This window comes from Tachysurus vachellii, chromosome 3 (assembly GCF_030014155.1).
Source record: "Tachysurus vachellii isolate PV-2020 chromosome 3, HZAU_Pvac_v1, whole genome shotgun sequence".
NCBI classification, from domain to species: domain Eukaryota; kingdom Metazoa; phylum Chordata; class Actinopteri; order Siluriformes; family Bagridae; genus Tachysurus; species Tachysurus vachellii.
Window position 1 is genome coordinate 2,093,349 of NC_083462.1, and position 26,603 is coordinate 2,119,951.

The 26,603-nt window shown below is 39.6% G+C and overlaps 1 pseudogene; it reads right to left on the bottom strand.

Moving 5' to 3' along the window:
• Nucleotides 1-3,199: 3,199 nt before the first annotated feature.
• LOC132842557 (interferon-induced very large GTPase 1-like) lies at nucleotides 3,200-21,917 on the bottom strand (annotated as a pseudogene).
• Between the last annotated feature and the right edge of the window lie 4,686 nt (nucleotides 21,918-26,603).

A 26,603-nucleotide genomic window follows, 5' to 3' on the forward strand; every position in this document is an offset into this window, starting at 1 on the left:
CATTAGAAATAATAGTGGTGTTAACACTGGCATTACTACTAATAATGGCAGCAATCGTAGTACCATTACTTTTACTAGTGCAATATTTCACACCACATATTTCTCCATTGTGAGACAAATAAAGGATTATTTTTTTATCTTATCTTATTTTATCTTATACTATACTATACTATACTATACTATTAGTTTCATCACAATCATGAACCAAACAAGACTGAGCATTTTTCCAGTTTCTGTGTGAAACCTATTGGTTAGATATCCAAGTTTGATTAAAGTTGATTCAACAATTTATTCTTTGTTGTTTAAAATCTTTTTATGGTGTAAAGATGACAAATATTTTGAATTAAAGGTGTGTTAACAACACTTGATCTATTAGGCACACAGTATGTCTGGTAATGATGAATGAGCTGACCAACACCTTCCTCAGCCTAGTGGTCAAAACCTAAGATAATTTTCTAGATCCGAGCACAGAAGCGCATCTCTGATGTATCTGTACAGGTTAAGCAGCTTTATGACAACCAAACCAGACATATAATATGTGTGTGTGTGTGTATGTATGTGTGTGTGTGTGCGTGTGTGTGTGTGTGTGTGTATGTGTGTCTGTGTACAGAAGGCCCTTGTAAAGCTCTCTAGGACCTCCAAAAACCCATGCAGGTGGGGAAAATAGAAGGGGAGCACCAGACCGAGCTACTGAACCAGCTATGCTTTTATTATGTACAGTCACGATATCAGGGTGCCCTAGAACCGTAAAAAAGCGACTTAGAACTATAAAGGTGAGTACTAGAAACTAAAAACACTTCCCTTGTTTTTTTTTTGTGACTTCTGTCTGTTTTTTGCTGCTCTGGTTTTGCCTGCCATTTTGGATTGTTTGCTTTCTGTTTTATTAATAATTGCCACATTTGGATTTTACTGCACCTCTGTCAGTGGATTAGTTACACCTGGCTGCTGTCCTGACCAGTTTGTGAAAAAAAGAAGATGAGCGAGCAGAATGGTGGGTACTGTAATTATCTGAGAGAGATAAGCTGCATGTGGACCACTTTTTAAATCAGAAGGTTTTTTTTTGGGACATCATTGCAACCAAATATGTTTGAATATGCTTTGGTTGTTTTAAAAAATAAATAAATAAATGCTCTTTTTAAATACATTTTTTTTGTTGGCTTTTATCTCAGGAAAACTACTCCAATTGATGAAATGATAAAAACAGAAGTGATTTTGGGTAAATTTCTGTGATAACAAAATCCTCATCCACATCATTGTAAGCCAACAGGAAGCAGATGTTCATCACAGTTTACTACAATCTACTGTTTTCACCAAATATACATTTTTAATATAAATCCATGTTATTTAAGATGATTTATAAATAAATATTACTCATGATCAACACAATGAGCAATATAAAATTTAACAACATTCTCATTAAAGATCTACAAAAATAATCAGTGTAGGACAAACCAATCAGTCAGAACACAGATTTTTAATATATTAATAAAGCTATTTTTTAATTGTAGTATTGATTTATTAAAGGTGTGGTGTGTCTTGCAATGTGAGGTGATTCACACATTATAACTTACAGACACATGTTTCTCCTCAGGCCACAGAATACCAAAGTTTTTCTGGGAACTTCACAAAGAGTTTCCTAACTTTGTTCAGGAAACATTGTTATTGATTCTAAGGAAATAACAAACTAAGTCCAGCTCATTATTTTATTATCAACCTGAAGTATTGTGTGTGTGTTTGTGTGTGCCAACCAAACAAACTCATGCCTAATGGCCTTCACCTTTCATGTAGAACCAGTACCATTAAGAGCCCTGAGCCCAAGGTAACCATCAAATACCCACTGAATACTAGGACCTGTTAGACAATATTAACAAAGAGAAATCCCCCAGTTACCACCACACCAGGACAGTGCTACAGAACTATTAACCAAGAACTCACCTCCAAAGAGGACTTTGTGATGAAAAAACTAACCCAAAATCACTTGTGAGTTAGTTTCTTCATCACAAAGTCTTCATCCACGTCAACAGAAATCAGATGTTCATGTTTTCATTAAAATAAACTTTTTGAAAATATATGTAAACATTATTTGAGTTCTTTTTTTAATGAATTAATATTAGTCACGAGCAAGATGATGAACAATATCACATTTAAATTTGTAAAATGTAACTATGTTCTTATTTAAGATATTTTTAAGAAATAATCTATGTAGCACAAACTAATCTGTCAAGAACACAAATTTTTACCATTCCTGAGGCAATTTTTTTTTTAGAGGTGCAGTGTGTTATGAAATGTCATGCAATGCACACATGATAACTCGCAGAGACACGTCTGCCCGCTGGCTGCCGATCACAAGGTGCAGAGGTGCAGTGTGTTATGAAATGTCATGCAATGCACACATGAAAACTCGCAGAGACACGTCTGCCCGGTGGCTACCGATCACAAAAGCTGTTCTGGGAACATCATGAAGAGCTTAGTAACTTTGTTCAGGAAATGTTATCAGTTTTAAGGAACTAACAGACTAATTCCAGCTCATTTGTTCATTATCAAGCTGGAGCGGTATGTGTGTGTTTGTTTATAAAAATGTGTGGCAGGTTACATGAGGGAATGGGTCTGTTTGGGCAGCCGGGTTTTGGTGAACTGCGTGTGCTGGCTGGCTGGTGCAGGTGGATATGCTAAGACTTGTGCAGCTGGTAGGCTTGATAGTGTCGGGTGGTTGGTATGCAGTTAGGTGTGTGGGTTGAATAAATCTTTTAAGCACAAAAGGCACCAAAATGTCTAAACAACATGCAGCTCATTTTTCAGATTTAATTGTGTGACAAGGTCAACCCCCTGATGAGTCAGACCCTACAAACTCGCCAGTGAAATATAATAATTGTATCAAGGCTGACAGCTCTTTGTTTTGTTGAACTGAGTATTGTATTGTTTTTATTTTTTCTGGTATTATTTTTTTTAAAATTATCATTATTTTTATGTTTTTAATGTCTGCGTTATGGCTATTCATAAGGAGACGTTTTGTAAGATTTTTACATTTACATTTATGGCCTTTGCCAGACATCTTTATCCAGAGTTTATACTTTATACTTTTGAAATCCCTGTCAATGGACACATCAATACTAGTTCACTAGGTTATGGATTAAGAGTACCATCAGTCTAAAACTCTGTGCGGAGATAATATAGCAACAAAAGCAGAGACAACACCATGTTAAAATAAATCGCTAATTTAATTTTGTATAGAGCTAGTGTGTAGATGTTTTGGTGGAGTTAGAATTCCAATTAGAATCTGGCTCAAAATATTTTACAGTCAGTAATTGAACCCATTGCTTTGTACCAAGGTAAAATCCTGCATGCAGAGTTTTGCAAAAACATCATACAGGTACAAAGAAAAGCCCCAAACTCTACATGCAGAGCTGAATTTGCCAATATCACAAGTCATTATTTTGAATCACTTCAAAAAAACGTGACCCCAATACTTCTGTAATAAAGCCCTGAACTACCAAGAACTGAATGTTGAAAGATCCCCTTTCTGCCATTTTATCCTGAGACTTACTGAACCATCTGCATCTGACCAGCAAAACACTTTAACATCAAGACACACACAATCAGACATACAGTAGATTACATAGATTATTAGACATAACTAACCTAATCCCAAACAAAAATTGAAACCTGTCTGGCCCTAAATTGACAATACACTGTGGCAACGTACATCACCACAGTAACCAACCCAACACTGAGGAAGAACCTGACAAAATACAGGCGGGGTGAGGACAAGAGGAGAGCTGACAAACACAAACTTGCAGCTCTAGAGACAAGATACGTACTACGTTCCAACTGTGACCTCTGAGCAGTAGAGGCAATGCAATAAATATATACTACTTCCAGTCATTAGGAGACATCATCTTTGGGTTTTAGAGCTAGTGTAGAATACTCTATAATATAATCAAACTGTGCTGCTTGGAGAAAAAAAAGGAAATATGTGACTGTCACTTCCTCAGGAACAATCAAGCCTCATGTTCCACATGCATATAACATGTATATAGGTCCAAAATCTTTATGGCGTGGAAGACAATCGGAGCTGGTACAATTTCTGGATGCCTCAGGATGGGAAGAAAGAGAGAAGCAGTGGAGAGGAATTAACGTAGCTGCTGTTCAGAATAATAGCAAGCACTAGATGATAATGTGGTCAGTTGTGGTTATATGATCATACTTTTTTGTCCTGGTGAGAACTCTGGGAGCTGCATTTTGGACTAACTGTAGCCTATTTATTAAAGATGCAGGACAACCACCTAGTAATGCATTACAATAGTCCAGTTTGGAGGTCATGAATGCATGAACTAGCTTCTCAGCATCAGGTACAGACAGGATGTTTCTCAGCTTGCCAATATTTCTAAGGTGGAAGAAGGCTGTTTTTGTAATATGGGCAAAATTATTATTAAAATAAAATAAAAAAACATGAAACATAGACAGTTAAATAAACCACAGGAACACTTACAAGGATGAGGACTCAGCAGAGCCACATGCAAGCCGGTGGGGAATAAATGTGAAGGATAATTAGCAGCCCATAAAAAACAGGTCAATACAAAGAGGAAACAGACATCTGACAAAAAAAAAAACATTAACTCAAGCACATTATACAAACACACTGTCGGAATGCCACCTAATGTTCTGGTTACCTGTTTTGCCAGTAAAACTGTAAACACCACAGTCATATTAATAAAGCTCGACTCCCTTAAAGTGTGAATTGTGGGCAGGGCTTACCCATTTAAATTGAAGGTGAACCAGCCTACTCTTCAGTGTGCTTTAACTCTGTACATTTGAATATATTGTCTTCTGGTAAAGTAGGTTCCTGACTTTTGTATACTATCGGCTTAACTCACTTTGTTCTAAAGTAGTGTGATTTTGAATTTTGTTATATTCTATACTATTGTTGATTTTATACTGTTGGTCTTTGTTGTTCTCAGCTGATCAATCAGGAGTAGTTTCAGTCTCCATTAAGGTGTGAATTGTGGGCAGGGCTTACCTATTTAAATTGAAGGTTCTCATTTCTAAGTATCTCTCTATCTCACATTGTAACACAAGTGTCTAGTACTGTTTTGATATATTCTACCATACCTTAATTCTTACTGTTGACTGAAAATATGTGCCTCAAACCCATCTCTACACTCAATTCCTACTGTCACAGACGCTCTCGTCCACAGAGCAGAGGTCACAATCCCAGTAACCTCATCTACCCTCCTCTGTTGTGTAAGTCTCAAATAGTGGTGGTAGGTGGGCTCTGGAATTGCCAGTCTGCTGTAAAGAAAGCTGATTTTATCTCTGCTTTAACTTCCCATTACTCCTTTGATTTTCTTGCGCTAACAGAAACCTGGACATCCCCAGAGAACAGCTGCTTTATCCTCTGCCTATGCTTTCTCTCACTCACCACGAGAAACACGCAGGGGTGGTGGTAAGGGCTTACTGTTTTCAAAGAAATGGTGCTTTACACCTTTACTCTTGTCTCATTTAACCATCTCCTCTTTTGAATTCCATGCCATTTCAGTTACCTCTCCAATCAACATTGTTATCATTGTTGTTTACCGCCCTCCTGGTCCCCTAGGAGTCTTCCTGGAAGAAATGGACACACTGCTTAGTGCTTTCCCTTCCGATAGCTCCCCTCTGATGGTGCTTGGTGACTTCAACCTCCCCTCTGACAAGCTTCAATCTTCTTCCCTCCTGACTCTTCTCGACTCATTCGCCCACACACAAAGGAGGCAATGTCCTGGACCTGGTTAGGAGGCAATGTCCTGGACCTCACAAGACCTTCTGCCCTTCATTACCACTATCATCAATAGATCCATAGCATCTGGTCAGGTACCAACTACTTTCAAGAGAGCAAGGGTTATTCCCATCCTTAAGAAACCTGCTCTGGACCCATTAGACATCAGTAACTACAGACCGGTATCACTTCTCTCGTTTCTTTCAAAAATTCTTGAACTCATCTGTATGATCAACTGTCTGTCTATCTCTCACAGAACAACCTCCAAAATCCCAACCAGTCTGGCTTTAAAGCAGCTCATTCCACAGAGACAGCCTTTTGGATGTCTCTGAGAAACTACATGCTGCTGGATCAGCCAAACTGTCACCCATCCTTATCCTCCTTGACCTTTCAGCAGCGTTTGATATGGTCAACCACAAGACTCTCTTGTCCACCCTCAGGAGTCTTGGGATTTATATGGACAGGATTTCTAGGCACAGTCGGGGGTGCAGTCGGGGGAGTCCGGTTTTGGGAACACGGGATTTCGTCTCTGCTTTTTGCAGATGATGTTGTCCTCTTGGCTTCCTCAAATCAGGACCTTCAGCGTGCACTGGGATGGTTTGCAGCCGAGTGTGAAGTGGCGGGGATGAGAATCAGCACCATATATGCCATATATGGACCAGTCATTTAAACAAAAGCTGAAGACCTACCTCTTCCTAAAACACTTCATATTTTTCTAAATATTTTCCTAACTCATACTAAGTAGTGTATCAGTGTAGATGTATTCATTGTTGGAGGCTTCAATAGAATGGAATCTAATAAATGTTTACTGATTATATTTTTTGTCATTTGTTACTAATACAGGTAATATAACTGGTTCATAATTAAGTTGCTGTTTATTCTAGGTTTTGTTTAGAAGAGTTGTCTTTCATCAGATATAATGATCCAAACTCTCAATAGCTTGTTCTTTAGTGAAGCCTCTCCACTCTTTGGGGATCTCACCATCACCCTGAAATGTTTTACCATAGTGCTCTTCCAGGTCTTTCTGGAATCTGTACACAAACCATTTCCAGTATGCAAGCTGTGTATTGTCTGGGGTGATGCTCCAGGTTGCATAGACTCCTCCTGCTTTTCTGTATGATTTGTAAGGAATACTCACATCTTCACTACCATGTGGGTAGAAACCTGCATCACGTTGCACATTTGTTGTGCAGAAAGTACAGCAGAGATTAGTTGTTGTACTGTAAAACCACCCATTTATACCATCTACCCTGTGGAAGGGGACACTGTGATCTCCATCATGATGCTCTAATGTGTTGGTGCAGATGGCTTTACAGAACGGACACTGAGCCCAGCAGCATTTACAGAGATGTTCAATCAGAAGCTCATCTGGCTTCTTCCTGCACTTCTCAATTTTGATGTCTTTTACATCTTTAAAGCTTTTGTCTAGTTCTGACATCATGTCAGTGAGACCATCACTAACAAGCTGCTGTAGAAAATCAAAGTCTGTAATGTCTTTGTGATCAGTGAAGGTTATTTCTTTTAAGCTCAGTTTATCTGTTAGTGAACTGGTGAAACTTCTCAGCCACATGTCTGCATCACCACAGCTGTTCTTGACCTCTTCAGTTGCAATGTGAACAGCATTTCTTACAGTCGCCACTTTCTCTTTTAGATTTCCTTTAAAAATTGTCAGGACTGTGTTGTTCTCAGAAATGTACTCATTAACCTTCTCTGTAATGAAATTTTTAAAGTGATTTTGGGGATTATGAATGTACTCCATGTACTTGTTAAAGTCCTCTTTTTCTGCGAGACATGTCAAGATGTGTATCTCAAGATTTGACCTGTTGCCATTAAACTCTGACATGTTGGATATGATCTGTGTTGCCAAATCATTGGCAGATTTATTGTAAACTGCTTGCAGGATGGATTCTCTCAGGTTACTGCAGATCAGTTCACCAAACACTTTTGTTGTTGTTGCTCCTTTGCAGTAGTTTCCAAAGACACTGTAATACTGAGGTTTCTTCTTGGACAGATAAACTCTTGGATCATTTGCATCCCTGAATTGTTTATGGTGCTCAGCAAATCTGCTAATCATATGTTCACACACATGAAGGCAGAGATCCAGAGTGAACTCCTTTTTGAGCTTAATTCTCTGTTTCTCACTGTGATGTTCTCCAACTCTCTTCTTGACAAGGTCTGTTATTTCCTGTATATAGCTGTCTTTGTACCCGAGTCTTGTGATTTTCTTGCATGTCGTCTTGATTTTTCCATCGGTCTCTTTGATCACATTTATAACCAGAGTTTGTACTAAGTGATTGTCTTCAAAAGAGAGTTCATTCATGCCAGGGATGTAATGAGTTAACTTCTGTCTTTTGAGATTTGCAACATAAGGTAAATAATCTACCAGTTTGTCTATTTGTCTGTAGTCTGACAGAGACCTTCGTTTATACACAGGAGCTTGTTCATTACCCAAAGACAAAATCTGTACAGCATCTTCCCAAAAATTAAAAGTTCTCTCTGCAGGTGTGTCTCGTGTCATCTCAGTGACCCATTTGTCCCACAATTCGTCAAATGCTTTTTTAAGAACTTGTTCATCAGTAATTTCACTTTTCAGTGTCAGAGCGAGGTCTTTGCTCCGATTGAACAGTTTGGCGTTGTATTTTTTTTGTGTGCTTTGTAGTTCAAAAGTCTCTTGTGCATGTTGATGTTGTATAACTTCATTCACATTTTGTTTGGTGTTTTTGACAAGGTCTTCATAAAGTTCGCTGATTTTTATTTCACATCTCACTCTCCACTGAATTAAAATGTCTTTGTCTTTGTCCTCTTCAAAGAAACTCTTCATGGAGTTGTCCACTTCCTCTTTGGTCTTTTTCATGGAAGAATAAAGATCCTGTTCTTTAATTTCTTCAAGTTTTTCATTTTCAATTCTGTTATAAAGATTTTCTTCAATTGCTAACATGGCACTTCTGAGGGCCCAGGTCCATTTTCCAAACTCATTCTCCAGTTTTCTGTACACTGCTATCTCCAGTGTGTTTTTGAAGCTAAACACAAAGTTCTCATTGAGTAATGCATTCCAAAGGTCACTAATGCGTGATTTAAACTGTGAGAGAGTGATACCAGTAGACGGAGAAGCTTTTTTGAAAATGTCTTTCTTTAGATCCTGGACATTTCTGCTGTATGATGGGTTTGGTGGTGCCATTGGTGGGCTGCCCTCCCAGAGTTGTGCAAAATAATACACATCATCTTGTACATTGAATTCAATAACATCACTGAAACAATCAGCTTTACAGTCTTCTTCTTTAGCAGCTAGCTTGGTCATTTCATCCAGTTTTTCCTGTAAGCGTCTCCTTCCTTCCATGTTTTTCTCTCCAGCAGTGATGTCTCCAACATTCTGATGGACAAACATACATCTGGGATTCAGTCGGACCTTCTTCATTCTCAGAAAGGCCTGAACGACAATCTGAAGGATGTCCTGCATCTCAGCAGGGTTTTCTCCAAAGATGTTGATTAAGGTCAGGCTTCCGAGACCAACAACGAATGTGGCAAGTTCATTGTCATGATGACGAGTGGATTTTCCTGCAAGCTCAAGCGCTCGAAGTCCTTCAGTATCTACAACTATAATGTAGTCAAACTTCAGCTCTTCCTTCATCTCCTCTGACACTTTGACCAGCTGCATGAAGGCTCCTCTGGTGCACCTTCCAGCACTGACAGCAAACTGGAGACCAAACATGGCATTCAGCATGGTGGATTTCCCAGAGTGAATTCCCAGAGTGAATTCCCATAACTGACAGCACAAACACCCTCTGATCCCCCAGTATGGGTGACGTGACGTGACGTGACGTGACATATGGCTAAGTGGCCCATACTCAGAATTTGTTCTCTGCGTTTAACCCATCCAAAGTGCACACACACAGCAGTGAACACACACACACCGTGAACACACACCCGGAGCAGTGGGCAGCCATTTTTTATGCTGCGGCGCCCGGGGAGCAGTTGGGGGATTCGGTGCCTTGCTCAAGGGCACCTCAGTCGTGGCCGGCCCGAGACTCGAACCCACAACCTTAGGGTTAGGAGTCAGACTCTCTAACCATTATGCCACGACTTACCCCTCTTTGTATCTTCACAAGTTCATCTAGAACTGCTGAAACCCAGATCAGAGGAACATAAGCAGCATCTCCATCCATCAGGTCCAGTGGATGACCTGATTTCAGGACCTCTGCTGCAAGCTTAAGGATAGAGATGAAGGTTTTTTCTTTATATTGTTTATTGGATCGTTGTACAGAAATAAAAGCCTCGTATATTTGGCCCATTTCTCTGAGGATGTGTTCCAAACCAAAAGTTGCTGCATTCAGTTTTTCTGAAATTTTCTCAAGCTCATTTTGTTCTAGCTTCATTTGATCTGATTTGTCATGTTTCTTCTTTCGGTCTAAAACTGCCTTCCACTTTTCATTGTACTTGTCATGAAGTTTTGAAAGATCATCTGAGGTGTGTTTGTCCAGGAGAATCCCAACCCATTTTAAAAAGAATAACCTTTCATTTTCTCCTAAATCTTACAGTGAGGAGGTGAAATGTTCCATAAGACCAGAGAGTCTGTAATTATGCTGATCTTCACGGATTTTCTTCATTTTTTCTTGTTTTTCATTTCTAAGTTGTTCCCATGAAGTCTGTGCAGGTCTTTGTTCATCTGACACCAGTCGTGCCATAACTTCCCCTGACAGGGCAGAAATGTTTCCTTTAATTTAGAACCTTCATATCCCTCTAACTGGGTCATGATCATCTCTGCAAATTTTTTCCCTATCTTGCATTCAGGGTCATCTTCATCTTTTGTAATCCCTTCAGGTTTGTTCAGATCTTCAGTTCTAAAAATTGATGGTGACTTTGAAAGACACTCTTTGATGGTTGTTCTGAGATTCTTGGCTACATCTGACTGATTTCTGTCTTTAAGACCAATTCTGTAATTTCCACTCTTGGATCTAGTGGCACATGATTCGTCCTCAGAAAGTAGACAGATCAGTGGTTTGGCGTCACTGTAGAGCTTCTGTATAATCTCCTTATATGCTGCTTTTAGATTTTTGGATTAGAGTAAAGTACAATGTTCTCTGAGGATATTTTAGTCAGGATTTCCATTTGCTCTTTATTAGCTTCTGCATCACCATGGAGATTACAGAATGCCACACAGTCAGTGAAATAATCAGTTTCCTTCCCTGATGGACAGAACCAAGCGATCTCCACCACTCCATCCATCAGGAGCCGGTTCTTGCTGCTTCCTGGACAGTGTCTGTGGAAGAATGTGTGATGTTTTTCATTGATCAAGCTGTTCATCAGCTGAGACTTGGATGAAGAAACAGAGCCGAGTCTGAAGAAAGCCACCATTGGAGTTTGAGCTTCAGACATGGCCTGGTTTTGACTGACCGCAGCAGAGTGACTCTTCCAACTCTTTCTGATTTGGCGAAAAGTCCAGAGAGGAAACTCAATCTCTCTGGTGAAGGGATTGGGCACCAGCAGAGGCAGCGCATACTGACACTGAGCTAGTTTGGTCACTATTAGCTGCTTTAGAAAATGATCAGAGCAGTGGAACACGGCCATCTGGACATCCATGGGGTGAATAGGATATTTATGGGGTTCACTGTCCAAAGATTCTGTCTTTGTCAAAAAAAAATCAGCAAAGTCATCGTTGTCTTCTTTATCTCCTGTGTTTAAGTAAGTGTGTTCAGAGCTGCTGGAGTCTTCTTCAGTTGTAATGTACTTGCTCTGTAGTCCATCATTAGCATTCTTTGTACAAAGGTTTCCACTAAGTTCTCCTCTCTATAAGGCTCCTCCTGTAATAAAGTTATTTGAAGAACATCTGATGTTTTGATTTTTTTTTTTGTACTTTTCATTAAGCTTCATTCTGATCATCAGTTGCTCTGGTTTTGTCATTTTGAGCTTTTTCTGTTCTTCACAAGTTGATACATCTTCTGCTAATTCATGCCCAGTTATTGTTTTCTGTAAAATAAAATGTAATATTCTGGTTATAAATAATTGTTAAATGACAGTGTCAACGTCTAAGCAACAATAAATATACAGTTGTGACAGAGCTGTCTAAAGAATATATTAGATGTTGGAGTTAAGCAGTGTTGTAACGAAGTAAAAATACTTCGTTATTGTACTTAAGTAGAAATGTCACGTATCTGTACTTTACTTCGCTATTTAAATTTGTCAACTTTCACTTTTACTCCGCTATATTTCCACTAAGCGTCTTCGTTACGCGTTACTACAAAATAAAATCAGAAGAAATGTGTGCGACTGCAATAAGGGAGGTTTGGCGAATCACTGCTCCTAGATTGCATTACACACGTCCACACGCTCTACGGAGAAGCACAGGCATGCGCAACGTGCACGCGCAGTCAGAGCTGGAGGCATTTATCTATAACGTTAATCGACTGAAAGCCGCAAATACGGCAACCAAAAGCAGTGAAATTTCACTATTCTTATTACCAGAGTTTATAGCACAAACAAAATATTAATGCAAACAATCCATCCAATACTAAATAAAAATAACATTTATTGATTTGGTCTTTTTCTTGTGAATATTTTTTATATTAATGACTGCATTCATTGGACACACTGTTTGTAGAGAATGCACACATACATGAACTGATTTGATTCAAGATGCATCATTACATCATGCATTAAAATTTTGGTGTCCACTTTTGCCATTTAATAATACCGTAACTTTTGGCTTACTGTGTAGTCATATAATATATAATATAAAACTCTTCTTGTTTTAAATTCTCACTCAGGCCTAAAGATGAAATCCTAGAACTGCCCCTGCTCTTATGTCTACCGAAAATTACTGAAATTTTACTTTTTACTTTTACTTCAAATACTTAAGTACATTAAATATCAGAAAATGACTTTTGATACTTAAGTACAGTAAATATCAGATACTTTAAGACTTTTACTTGAGTAATATTCTAAAAGGTAACTTTCACTTCTACCAAAGTCTTTTTCTAGTACGATACTTTTACTTTTACTCAAGTATTGCTTCCTAGTTCTTTATTAACACTGGAGTTAAGGTAAAAGCAATTAGCCAGTGAGCTGATTTCCTCTCACATAGATTAACAATGTTTTCTTTTCCACATGTGTATCTTGGAAACTGTAAATCAAATTCAGGAAGAAGACAAACCAACATCTAACCAGTATGTTTCAGTTTATAACATGATTTTTTTTAAAGGATAAATATTTAACTGAAAATTTATAACTTATTTATTGAATTTTAAGGAATCTTTTTTATTGTTTTAAGAAGGAATATAATAATATAATTATTTCTTCTTGCTTGAAAAAATATGTGTAATTATAGGGTTAGCTTTCTAAAAGCATGTTAGAAAGTTCTCCCTCACCCTTGCCACCCCCCACCCCCACCCCCACCCCAGAGGGAGCCCTCGCCGGAATACAAACCTTCCGGGCTACGGAGGTAAGTTTAGGTTTCAACTTCCAGGTTTGCTAACATAAAGACACGCCATTAGGCCAAACGGCTTGTTGCATACCACGCCATTTGTATATCTCCTTTTCTTTCTACTGTGTATGACCATTGTTCTGCTTAATCAGTTCGGACCATGCTGTTAGCCTTGCCCTTGTCTGTTTGTTTGCTCTGCCTTTACTATTGTTTTGGTTTTGAACTTTTGGACCGTGTTTCCCATTCACGATTTTGTCTGCCAATTTGGATTGATTGCTCTGGATTTTTCTCATTAAAGCTGTGTTCTCTATTCTGCATATGGATTCTTCTGACTCCCCATTACACTTTTCCCGTTAGGGGTCACCACAGCAAATCGTCTGTTTCCACTTAACACTATCCGTGGCATCCTGTACTCTCCAACTCACCTATAAGTATATCCATATATCTCCTCTTTGGCCTTCCTCTTGACCTCTTACCTGGCAGCTCCATATCCAAAATCTTTCTTCCAATATAACCATCTCCCTCCTCTGTACATGTCTAAATCATCCCAATCTGGTCTCTCTGACCTTGTTCCCAAAACATCTGTAGCACTGATGTGCTCATTCCTAATCCTGTCCATCCTCGTCACTCCTAAAGTGAACCTCAACATCCTCATCTCTGCTACCTCCATCTCTGACTCATGTCTATTCCTCAATGCTACAGTCTCTAATAAAATACACCATAGCTGGTCTCACTACTGTCTTGTACACCTTTCCTGTGATTTTTTCAGCCCACCTGCACTTGCCTCTTCACCTCTTTTCCACATTCCCCATCGCACTGGACGGTTGACCCTAAATATTTAAACTCCTGCACCCTCTTGACCCCCTGTAACCTCACTGTTCTGCTTGTTCAAACACTTATATTCTGTCTTACTATGACTGACTTTCATGCCTCTTCTTTCCAGAGCAGACCTCCACCTTTCCAGGTGTTCCTCCACCTGCTCTCTACTCTCACTACAGCTCACAATGTCATCCGCAAACATCATTGTCCACAGAGATTCCTGTCTGACTTCATCTGTCGGCCTGTCCATCACCATAGCAACCCTAACCCTAACCCAGGATTTTGAAATTATACTTTTGCAAGTACACGTATTAGGGACTTATTAAATTAAATAGGGACATCGTCAAATTCTTAGTAAATTAATTATGTGGGCTTTGTAGAAGTCAACATTCTGTTTTCCTATTTAAGCTTAGACAAAAATTTATCAAGAGTAACTCCTCCTAGGCGCTTATGCCCATTCCACTCTGAGAACGTGCAATCTCGTCTGATCTTGGAAGCTAAGCAGAGTCTAGCCTGGTTAGTACTTGGGGGGGCACGGTGGCTTAGTGGTTAGCACGTTTGCCTCACACCTCCAGGGTTGGGGGTTCGATTCCCGCCTCCACCTTGTGTGTGTGGAGTTTCTGGGTACTCCGGTTTCCTCCCCCGGTCCAAAGACATGCATGGTAGGTTGAATGGCATCTCTGGAAAATTGTCCGTAGTGTGTGATTGTGTGAGGGAATGAGAGAGTGTGAGTGCCCTGCGATGGGTTGGCACTCCATATAGGGTGTATCCTGCCTTGATGCCTGATGATGCCTGAGCTCCCCGTGACCCGAGGTAGTTCGGATAAGCAGTAGAAAATGAATGAATGAATGAATGAACTCCTCCTAGGGCGTTCGAGCAACATGAACCAAATTCGGATATACTTCCGGTACCGGGTCTCAAAGTGGCCTTTTTCCCCATAGACTCCCATTATAAAATTTGGAGGTTTATAACTCGGCAAGCTTTCGAACTATCTACACCAAACTCGGCCAGCTCCTTTAGGGCGATACTCTGAACAAAGTTTTAAATTGGTGTACTGACTGGCCTTCAGGTTGAGTGGACATAAGGGTCAGTGTTACAATTGGAAGCAAGTAGATAGAAAGCTAGGGTGCCAAAACATTTGGAGGTAAGTGGAGACGAGCATGTGATGTCATCCGAATACTCTTGAGGAAGTTCCCCACATTGGGCTGAGTGTTTTGATATGTCACATGCCCATGTAGTGCAAATTTTTTATTTTCACATGACATCATGTGACATCATCAGAATACTGTACCTGTGTGGAAGTTCCCCTCATTGTTCTGAGTGTTTTGATATGTCACATGTCAATGTTGTAAAAAGTTTTTTGATTTTTTTCAGCTATAGTTGGTTGCATCAGCGGTGGTGAGGAGACTGAGTAGATTACAGTGGATAACTTTGCCGTATGGTGTGAGCGGAACCATCTACAGCTCAATGTGACTAAAGGAGGGTTTCCATCCACAGGGTCTCTGTGGACATGGTGGAGGATTCCAAATACCTGGGAGTTCACATTAATAATAATGGACTGGATTTAGAACTCTGAAGCTTTCTGCATCTGCAGCATAATGCTGAAGGAGTCTGTGGTAGCCACATCTTTCTTGTTTGCTGTTGCATGCTGAGGCAGTGATCTGAATGTAACTGATGCCAACAGAATGAACAAACTAATTCATAATGCTGGTGATGTTGTAGGAGTGGAACTGAACTCTCTGACTGTAGTGTCAGAAAGAAGGATGTTGTCTAAGCTGCTGGCCATCTCAGACAACATCTTCCGCACACTCCCTGATGTCCTGGATGAATACAGGAGTATGTTCAGTTGCAGACTCGTCTAACCAATGTGGTCCACAGAGTGATACCGTCCTGCCGATGTCCATCAGACTTTACAATTCCTCAGTACAACAACATATCTATATATAAGTCTCTATTAGTGTATTCTTATGTTGGTGACTTGGAACTTTGGTAACAAACCCAATTTCCCCCTGGGGATTAATAAAGTATTCTGATAAAAAAAAAAAAAACACTGATACATTTTCGTTCAACACAACCCTGGTATGTTGATGTCCTTCCAAGAGTGCACAAGAATCTTCTTACCTGTCTCTCTTCTGTTGGATCTTGTTTCTGGCATGTGACATAGTCTGTGAATAAAATTTTAACAGAGCGTTTAGGAGACAATACATGTTGATTTTATGCTGGCGTCACTTGGTTGTGGAGCCATTACATTTTCAGGTTGTCAGTCACAAAAAATAGGAATATTCAAAAGAAATGTAAAACACAGCTGTCTTACTCCTCTTGTACATATACTGAACTACCCTGACATACTTTTCTGCCACTCCTGACATCCTCATACAGTACCATAGCTCCTCTCTCTTCATCCTGTCATACACTTTCTCGAAATCCACAGAGACACAGTGCAGCTCCTTCTGACCATCTCTGTACCTCTCCATTAACATTCTTAGAGCAAGAATTGCACCAGTAGTGCTCTTTCTGGGCATGAAGCCATACTGCTACTCACAAATATCCACTTCCTTTCTTAGTTTAGCTTCACTACTCTTTCCCATAGCTTCTATGTGTGGCAAATCAACATTATACCTCTGTAGTTGCTACAACTCTGCACATCACCCTTGTTCTTAAAGATCGGCACTAGAACACTTCTCCATTACTCAGGCATCTTCTCACTCTCTAAAATCCTGTTAAAAATTTAGATAGAAACTCCACTGCTTTCTTTCCTAGACACTTCAACACTTGTGCTTTGTCTCCTAGACACAACCTCCACAGGTATGCCATCTGGACCAACAGCCTTTTCACTCTTCATTCGCCCTCACCTCCTCCTTTCTAATCTTTGCTATTTCCTGCTCTACAATATTCACCTCTTCCTCTTTCCCTCTCATTTTCCTCATATATCAACTCCTCAAAATATTCCTTCCATCTCCTCACCTGTTAGCACCTTTCCGTGTCTATATTTAATCACCCTTATCTGTTGCACATCCTTCTCATCTCTATCTCTTTGTCTCATTATTCTGGACAAGTCCTTCTCATCTTCCTTCATGTCTATCCTGACATACAACTCATTGAATGCTTTCCGTTTGGCCTTTGCCACGTCTCTCTTCATTCCTTGTAATCTTGTCTATTTTCTTCTTTCCTTTCTACGTCCCACTTCTTTTTAGCTAGCCTCTTCATCTGAATGCTGAAAACTTCCTTGATCCACCACCATGTTTCCTTATCTTCTTTTCTCTTTCCAGATGACACACCTAGCACCCTCCTACCTGTATCCCTGATCACTGCTGTAGTTTCCCAGTTATCTGGAAGATCTTCCTGACCACCCAAAGCCTGTCTCAGCTTCTGTCTGAATTCCTCACAACATTCCTTTTCAACTTCCACCACTTGGTCTTCTTTTCTAGCTGTCCTCTCCTCTTCTTCATGACCACCAGAGCCATCTTACACATCACCATCCAATGCTGTCTGGCTACTCTCTCTCCAACAACCACCTTGTAGTCACTAATCTCTCTCAGATAGGCCTTGTCTACATAGAATGTATTCTACCTGCATACTCCTACCTCAACTCTTATATGTAACTCTATGTTCCTCTCTTGTCTGGAAACAACTTAACAAAGTCCTCCACCATCTGTCCTTCTAGGTTCCTTTCCTTTACACCAAAACTGCCCATCACCTCCTGATCACCTCTGTTCATCCTCACCAACATGCTTGTTAAAGTCTGCTCCAATCAGTGCTCTCTCCATCTGGGAATACTCCCTATCACCTCATCTACTCACACTCCAGAATCTTCACTTCTAACTCACAGCCTACTTGTGGAGCATAACCACTGTTGACATTTAACATCACCCCTTCAATTTCTAACTTCAAACTGATGACCGTGTCTGACACTCTCTTCACCTCTAAACCATTCCTCACAAACCCATCCTTCAGGATCACTCCTACCCCATTTATTTTCCTATCCACACCATAATAAAACAGTTTGTATCCCCCGTCTATACTATGTACTTTGCTCCCCTTCCACCTAGTCTCCTGCACACACAGTATATCTTACCTTCCTTCTCTCCAACATGTCAGCTCTATTCCCTTCCCTGTCATTGTACCAGTGTTAAGAGTCCCTATTTTCAGACCTATAATCCTGCCTTTCCTCTTCTTACCTTTCGTTCCTTTATGAACCCTTTGCTGTTTTATCTGCCCACAGTCAATGCTAGACAGAATTTCCTTAGTTGTTCATTGTTTATTATACATTTGAAATAAAATTCTATAAACTACACACACTACACAAAAATTTCACATTTGGTCTGTAGTGAACAGCAGCAAAGATACCGAGTTTTTGTATAGTGATGTTGCCCTGATAAAGATATTGTATTTTTTTCTTAATTTAAATCTTTAATGTTTTGTGAACAGTGGTATTCAGAACTTTATCTGTTTTATATCACAGACAAGAGAACACAGGCTATTGTAGGATCATATAGGGCACCAAATAGAGGAAACATTAGGGAAACAAATTGCAAAATACAACACAATACACAATACAGATTTAAAATACAACACAATATTTTTTGGATCATATGGTGCAGACACCAAATTTTTCGACAAACTTTTAAATTGTGCAACATGATAGCCATCAGAATACAAGTCTATCAGTTGTTCTAAATCCTATCTCCAATCATCTCAAGCAAAGTTGAACAACATTGTTTGAATTTTTTCTTTGTTATAAAAAATGTGTATCTTAATTCAAATGTCCATCAAATCAGGGCTCGATCCCCGCCTGCAGCGCTGGCCTCCGTCTGGTATAGCTTAATGAAATGGAGTTGGGGTTAGGAACTACGTTCAGATTTTTCACAAATCAGGACAAATTTTAGGACAGTATGCAAATTAATCTTCTATTAAATGATTTGCATAAAATTAACTTGTTCTTTATATAGTTTGCCACCACAATTTTGTTTTATTTAGTTTCAGGTCAATAATAAAATTCTGTAATTTGGCCTTGGGTGCCAAAACATTCGCACAGTGTAAACACCTGTGTTTTGATTTTTTGTTTTTTTTACTAAAATTTTGTTTTACATTCACTTCATTTGTCTTGATTTTGTCTTTAGTAATACGCGTAAATCTTTTCTGTCCCTCTATTCTAGGCATGTGATCAGGTTTACGATTGCTCTTCATTTTAAGTTTCACTCAAAATCTCATTCTGAAATAAATGTCTAAAAATATTTCATCTTACCGTCTACTGTTATCACAATGGAGGATTTTATCGCTTCATCACTACAGTTGTTCAGGATGCGTCTCAGTTGGTTTCTGTCCTCTTCTGTAAAGTCGTGAGGCTGCACCACAAGTAAAAATACATGAGGCCCACGTTCATGTAAAACACAGTCTCTTATTCTCTGACTCAGTTCCTCCTGAGAGAGCTGTGGGTCAAACAGATGAGGTGCATTGATGATGGTGATATTTCTTCCCTCTACCTGTCTACTGACAGGCTTACACGGCTTTACTAAATGTGGAGAATCTTCAGTCTCAAACACAGAATTGCCCAGGATGAGGTTTCCCAAACTGCTGGTATGTGAGGGACTTTTCCCCAACAGAACAATCCTCAGCTCTGACACTGGAAATATAAGGGAAAAACACATGTACAATACATAAGAATATATGTACAAAACAATAATCAACCTATTATTTATATATACCACTGAAATATGTGATTTTCCTCAGTGGACGTGATGCATAACAATTAGACTAATTTAACTGTAAAACAAGTGTATTTATCATAGACAAATGAGCTTCAGATTTATTTTTCTGTTTAAAAATAGCATTCATCAATTAGTCTAAAGACCAGGCAGTGAAAAGTAGAGGCCATCCAAAACCTACAGTATGTAGTAAGCCAACATAGCATGCAAAAGAATGTCAGTGGTGGTTCTAGGGTACTGATCAAAAAGTGAGGGTTGATGTACCAGACCATCTAAGCTAGGAGATGAGCAAGGCTCCAATGCTGTTGCTAATGTACACCAAATAACAAATTTTAGTATTTTTCAAGTCTTAAAACTACTAAAAGTCTTAAGCTGTCATTATCAAGAACAGTGAGTAATCATTCGTAGTGCAGGCTGCAAAACAAAGTTTAAAGTAAGATTAGCTTTAAAATTTTGGAACTGTTGGTTGTTTGAAAACCCCTAATTGAAAACCCTGACTGAGAATACATCATGGTTTGGAGCTGCTTTGCTGACTGGACGCTTCATGATAACTGAGGCAACAGTGATGACAACAACCAGAATATACTGACCAGTGACATGTAGCTCAGTTAAAGCATTATATGCACTTCCGGCATTTGATCATGTGCTACTTAAGCACGCTGCCAGCACAGGATTCTTGACTAGATGGCCTTCTCAGTCTGCCTTGCGCTCCTGTTAAGTCATCCCTCCTTTATTCCTGCTCCTGCTCTGCCTGGTTTCACCCTGTCTGTTTTCCTGTCATTGTTCCTGTCTGCCTCTGCATCCTGCTATGCATTGCAGTGTTTTCCTGTGCTAAGGATTATTGGACATTTTATGACACTGATTTCCTCCTGAACTGCAATGCCCTGTTCACCCATATCTCAGATGACTGAATTGTCTGTTATATTAAACTCTGCCTTGCCTTTACTGTACTTTACTAAATTGTATTCTTATATATGTTCAAATTCAAATTCAAAAGTACTTGTAAAGCGCATTTAACAATGGACATTGTCTCAATTCAGCTTTACAGAACATAAGAAGCATAATACAAAGGTTTAATATTATACATAGATTAATGTAAAACAAAAGAACTAAATACGAAAAAGCTCTACCGCCTATAGTAGATTTTGATATTCTGGGAACTACCACAATACCAAGTCCTGAGTTGTGTGATCTCAGAGAACGTGAAGGATTGATATTCTGCATTTGGGATCTAACCTGTCTTCCCTGACACTACTGAACAGAAGGTTGTGAGTTCAAATTCCAGGACCACCAAACTGTCACTGCTGGGCCCTTGAGCAAGGCCCTCAACTCTCAACTGCTCAGTTGTATTTATAAAAAATGAGATACGAAGTCACGTCTGCCAAATGCAAATAATTGCCAAATAATTGAGTCTTTGCATTTAAATGACATTAAGCACCTATTATAGAACACACATAGAGGATGGCAATAAGAATAATGGCTTGAAATATTACTTTCACTGGAGCAAAATCTTAAATGTATTGTTTTAATGTTTATTATTATTGTTATTATTATTATTATTATTATTGTTGTTGTTGTTGTTGTTGTTGTTGTTGTAGATGTTGATTTACAGGTCAGTAACATACATTGTTTTTTACTTAGTATATGTTGACATACACAGAATATATTTGTGTAATAATTTTGTGTAATATATATTAGATAAATAATAAAATCTCTATAGTTATCGTTACTGTTAGAGACATTCCTCAGTTTGACAAAGTAGCTAGTTTTCTTTAGTGTATTTTCAGCTAACATGTCAGTGTATTTAAAATAATTTAGCATGTATTGTAAAATATTACTGGTCTTTAGAACAGTATAAATATTCTGACCGAAAGGTTAAATTGTCTCTGCGTCATTTTCTCCCCACAGTCACAGACCGGAAAAGACCTAAATGTTCTGTTTGGCGTTGTCTCTAAAAGATAGTATCATTTATAGTAAACTAGTGTAAAGATTTTAAGTAGAAAATACACATAACATATTTCATGCAAAACTCCTTGTTTGTGTTACTTTATTAAGATAAATTCATGTAATTTGTTCCTTACCTTCTCCCGACGCCATTTCGTGTCTTGGGTGGAGAAATCTAAAGTGAAAGTAAAATTTCACCGAAACAACCAGAATCTACAAAACACACACCTATGCTGCAGTTTGGTCACCTCTGGAATTTTCCAGATCTGTTTCTTGTAGGTACAAATATATCTCCGTAGGATCTTTCAGTGATGTCCAGTTACAGTACAGCTGTTAAGCTCGCTGCTCTTTTAGACATAAAAGTGTACAGACAGCGTTGTGCTCTGAAAGACTCATGTGTCTGATTGTGTGTGTGTGTATGTGTGTGTGTGTGTGTGTGTGTGTGTGTGGTGTGTGTGTCTGGTGTGTTTGGTGTGAAAGTGAAAGTGAAAGTGACGTGACATACGGCTAAGTACGGTGACCCATACTCAGAATTCGTTCTCTGCATTTAACCCATCCAAAATGCACACACAGCAGTAAACACACACATACAGTGGGCAGCCATTTATGCTGCGGTGCCCGGGGAGCAGTTGGGGTTCGGTGCCTTGCTCAAGGGCACCTCAGTCGTGGCCGGCCCAAGACTCTAACCCACATCCTTAGGGTTAGGAGTCAATCTCTCTAACCATTAGGCCATGACTTCCCGGGTTTTCGCATATCCCAGGTTATTATGAGCCTGAGGTCAGAGCGCAGGGTCAGCCATCGTGCGGCACCCCTTGAGCAGGTGAGGTTAAGGGCCCAACGTTGACGTCTCAGCAGCTTATGGGCTTGAACCCTGATCAGGAACCCAGCGGTTCAAGAAAATCACCATCACACCCTCACGCCCTGGTGTGTGTGTGTTTGTGTGTGTGTGTGTGGTGTGTGTGTGCATGTGGTGTGTCTGGTGTGTGTGTGTGTGTGTGTGTGTGTGTGTGGTGTGTCTGGTGTGTGTGTGTGTGTGTGTGTGGTGTGTCTGTGTGTGTGTTGTTTAATCTCACTATGTTTATCAGAACAAATACACATCAAATCTACTCCAAATATTGTATTAGTCGGTATTAGTCGAGTATTAGCAAGAGGTTGGGTTATGTTCACTTGTTATGTTCAGCTAATGTTAGTTAGCTAATGTCAGGGATTCTAGTCTAACAAGGATAAAAGTAAGACTTTCTCATTTGCATTATCATGCATATTCAAGCAGTGCAACGGTCTTGTGGTTATTTTCGGTTATTTCCACACGCCTGCAGCCTGCAATGTTCTTGTTTTTTCTACTTACAGTAGTGTGCAACTGGAAACAGTTATCTTTCTGTTCCTAGTTTTAGGGTGTGAACGTATTGGTACAGAATGTTCAATGTTAATTTTTGTTATTCACAATATTTTTCTATTACACAAGCTAACGGCTAGCAAACTAACGCACACTCACACATCATTACAGGATTTTAGTATTTTAATTTTAGTTTGTAATTTATTTAACAGCAAACAAAAAGTCATGAAAATACATATTCTAATAAAATATGATGTTGCTATGATGTTGCTATAAAAAACATTGTTTGTTTGTTAAACAAGAGGAATTACTCAGACAAATTACGGATTCAGTTTTCCTCTAATGACTCAGCTTCAGTGTGGAAAGGTCTGAAAGCCATCACCAACTACACAACACCATCCTTCAGCACTGTAGTGAATCAACAACTGGCAGACGACATGAATGAGGTCTACTGCAGGTTTGAAAAAGCCCAATTCTCACCTTCTGTAACCCCCAAATCAGCCACACCTTCAATCCAGTTCAGTGAAGATGATGTGTGTCAGGTCTTCAGAAAAATCAAGAGAAGAAAGGCTCCAGGCCCAGCCTTTCACCAGCCTGTCTGAAAGCCTGTGCTGATCAGCTGATCAGCAAAATAAAATTCATTCATTCACTCATCTTCTACCGCTTATCCGAACTACCTCGGGTCACGGGGAGCCTGTGTCTATCTCAGGCGTCATCGGGCATCAAGGCAGGATACACCCCGGACGGAGTGCCAACCCATCGCAGGGCACACACACACTCTCATTCACTCACGCATTCACACACGATGGACAATTTTCCAGAGATGCCAATCAACCTACCATGCATGTCTTTGGACCGGGGGAGGAAACCGGAGTACCCGGAGGAAACCCCCGAGGCACGGGGAGAACATGCAAACTCCACACACACAAGGTGGAGGCGGGAATCGAACCCCGACCCTGGAAGTGTGAGGCAAACGTGCTAACCACTAAGCCACCGTGCCCCCAAAATAAAATTTTATTTATTTTTTTTTTTTAAGGGCAAAATCGATCAGTTTTAAAGAGATGTCAAAAAATTAAAAAGCCATATAAAAATAAATATCAGTAAATTTGACTTTCTAATCATAAATTAATTGCTCTTCAATGTCAGTGAATGTGTCACTATAATAGTGCCATAAATGCATTTCTAAAGGGACATTTCAAATTGGTAAATGATCAAACCAATGCGGTTTAGTTTACAGCGAACTAGGGGAAAGAGTGGCAGAACTAATCCCTATTAGTTTGCTCTCTGATTCCCCAGTATCTTCAAAAGTGCATCTAGAACTGCTGAAACCCAGATCAGAGGAACATGAGCAGCATCTCCATCCATCAGCTCCAGTGGATGACCAGATTTCAGGACTTCTGCTGCAAGCTTAGGGAGAGAGGTGAAGTTTTTTTCTTTATATTGTTCATTGGATTGTTGTACAGAAATAAAAGCCTCGTATATTTGATTCATATCACTGAGGATGTGTTATCCCAAACCAAAAGTTGCAATATTCAGTTTTTTCTGAAATTTTCTCAAGTTAATTTTGTTTGAGTCTCTGAAGAGCTTCTGTATAATCTCCTTATATGCTGCTTTTAGATTTTTGGATTAGAGTAAAGTACAATGTTCTCTGAGGATATTTTATTCGGGATTTCCATTTGCTCTTTATTAGCTTCTGCATCACCATGGAGATTACAGAATGCCACACAGTCAGTGAAATAATCAGTTTCCTTCCCTGATAGACAGAACCAAGCGATCTCCACCACGCCATCCATCAGGAGCCGGTTCTTGCTGCTTCCTGGACAGTGTCTGTGGAAGAATGTGTGATGTTTTTCATTGATCAAGCTGTTCATCAACTGAGACCTGGATGAAGAAACAGAGCCGAGTCTGAAGAAAGCCACCATTGGAGTTTGAGCTTCAGACATGGCCTGGTTCTCACTGACCACAGCAGAGTGACTCTTCCAACTCTTTCTGATTTGGTGAAAAGTTCAGAGAGGAAACTCAATCTCTCTGGTGAAGGGATTGGGCACCAGCAGAGGCAGAGCATACTGACATTGAGCTAGTTTAATCACTATTAGCTGCTATAGAAAATGATCAGAGCAGTGGAACACGGCCATCTGGACATCATTGTCCACACATTGGGTGAAAAGAATATTTATGGGTTTCACTGTCCAAAGATTTTATCTTTGTCAAAAAAAATCTGTAAAGTCATCAGTAAGTAAGTGTGTTCAGATCTGCTGGAGTCTTCTTCAGTTGTAATGTACTTGCTTTGTAGTCCATCATTATCATCTTTTGTAGAAAGCTTTCCACTAAGTCTTTCTCTCTACAAGGCTTCTTCCAGTGTAGCGATGCTATTAGAAATGCTATTTTCTTTGTTCTTTGTTCTTTGTAAATTCATTAAAGGTGGGGTCTCCGATTTTTGAGAAATGCTTCAGAAAACTGAGTCGGGCCGAAAAATTAACAAAAACCAAAACAAACGTGTAGCCAATGAGCAGAAAGGGGCGGGTCTTGTTAATATGGGCGGAGAGAGTGTTCAGTGCGCATGTGTGACATTAGCAGAAAGCGGTTTTAAAATTGAAATGGAGAATAAAAACAAAGAAAGAAAGTGAAGAAAGGCTTACGATAAGGCAAGAAGTAGGACCCGTGTTAATATAGGATCAGCTTTCCAGCGCTGGAGAGAACTGAAGGAGCAGGAAGTTGGCCGCATATTCACAGATTTGAGTTTCCCGAGTAAATAAAACCTGAGCTAAACGCTGTTACTAAACAAATAACACCTCTTTTCTATCGTAGTAATGTAGAGACACAGCTACAACCGCGTTTGCTAGTAACAGTGTTTAGCTCAGGAGTTATTGACTCGGGAAACTCAAATCTGTGAATATGTGGCCAACTTTACTTAAGACACCAAGGTTGCTTTTTTCCTTCTCGATAGGTGAGTAACGTTGGTTTTGCTTTCTTTAACAGAACTAATATATGCCGTCCTTTGCATGATTATGCTTGTGTGTAATTTTTTCTTGTTTGTTTATCTGCAATCGTATTGTTTTTCTCTTCAGCTATGATAAAGACATTTCTTTCCATTAGTTGCCTGGGTTGCGTATGTATGTGTGGGCGGGGCTATCAATATAGGGGTGGGACCCATTTGGGTTAGGGGCGTGTTTGTTTTGGTGATTTTATATGTCAACATTGGCTTTCAAAAATCAGAGACCCTACCTTTAAATAGCAGGTAAATAACAGCGGCATTAATCTCATGTCTTCTAATGTGTCTGTAGTCTATTAAGCACTAAAATAAGTTAATAATGTGTGTATGTGTGTGTGTGTGTGTGTGTGTGTGTGTTTGCGCATTGAGAGAGAGGGGGGGGGAGGCATGCGACATCATAACACATTTATGTCCATTTTTACACACTACCCCGGATTTATCATGTAAACAGAAGTTGTCCTGGTCTCTAACATCTTGACAAACAGTACAACACACATCACTCACTCTGCACTTTAAGGTGGGGTGTATGATGTTTGAAAAAGGCTTCAGAAAACTGAGTCGGGCCGACTAACAAAACAAACGTGTAGCCAATTAGCAGAAAGGGGCGTGGGGGACTTCCGGTATAGGCATGAAGGCGTGAG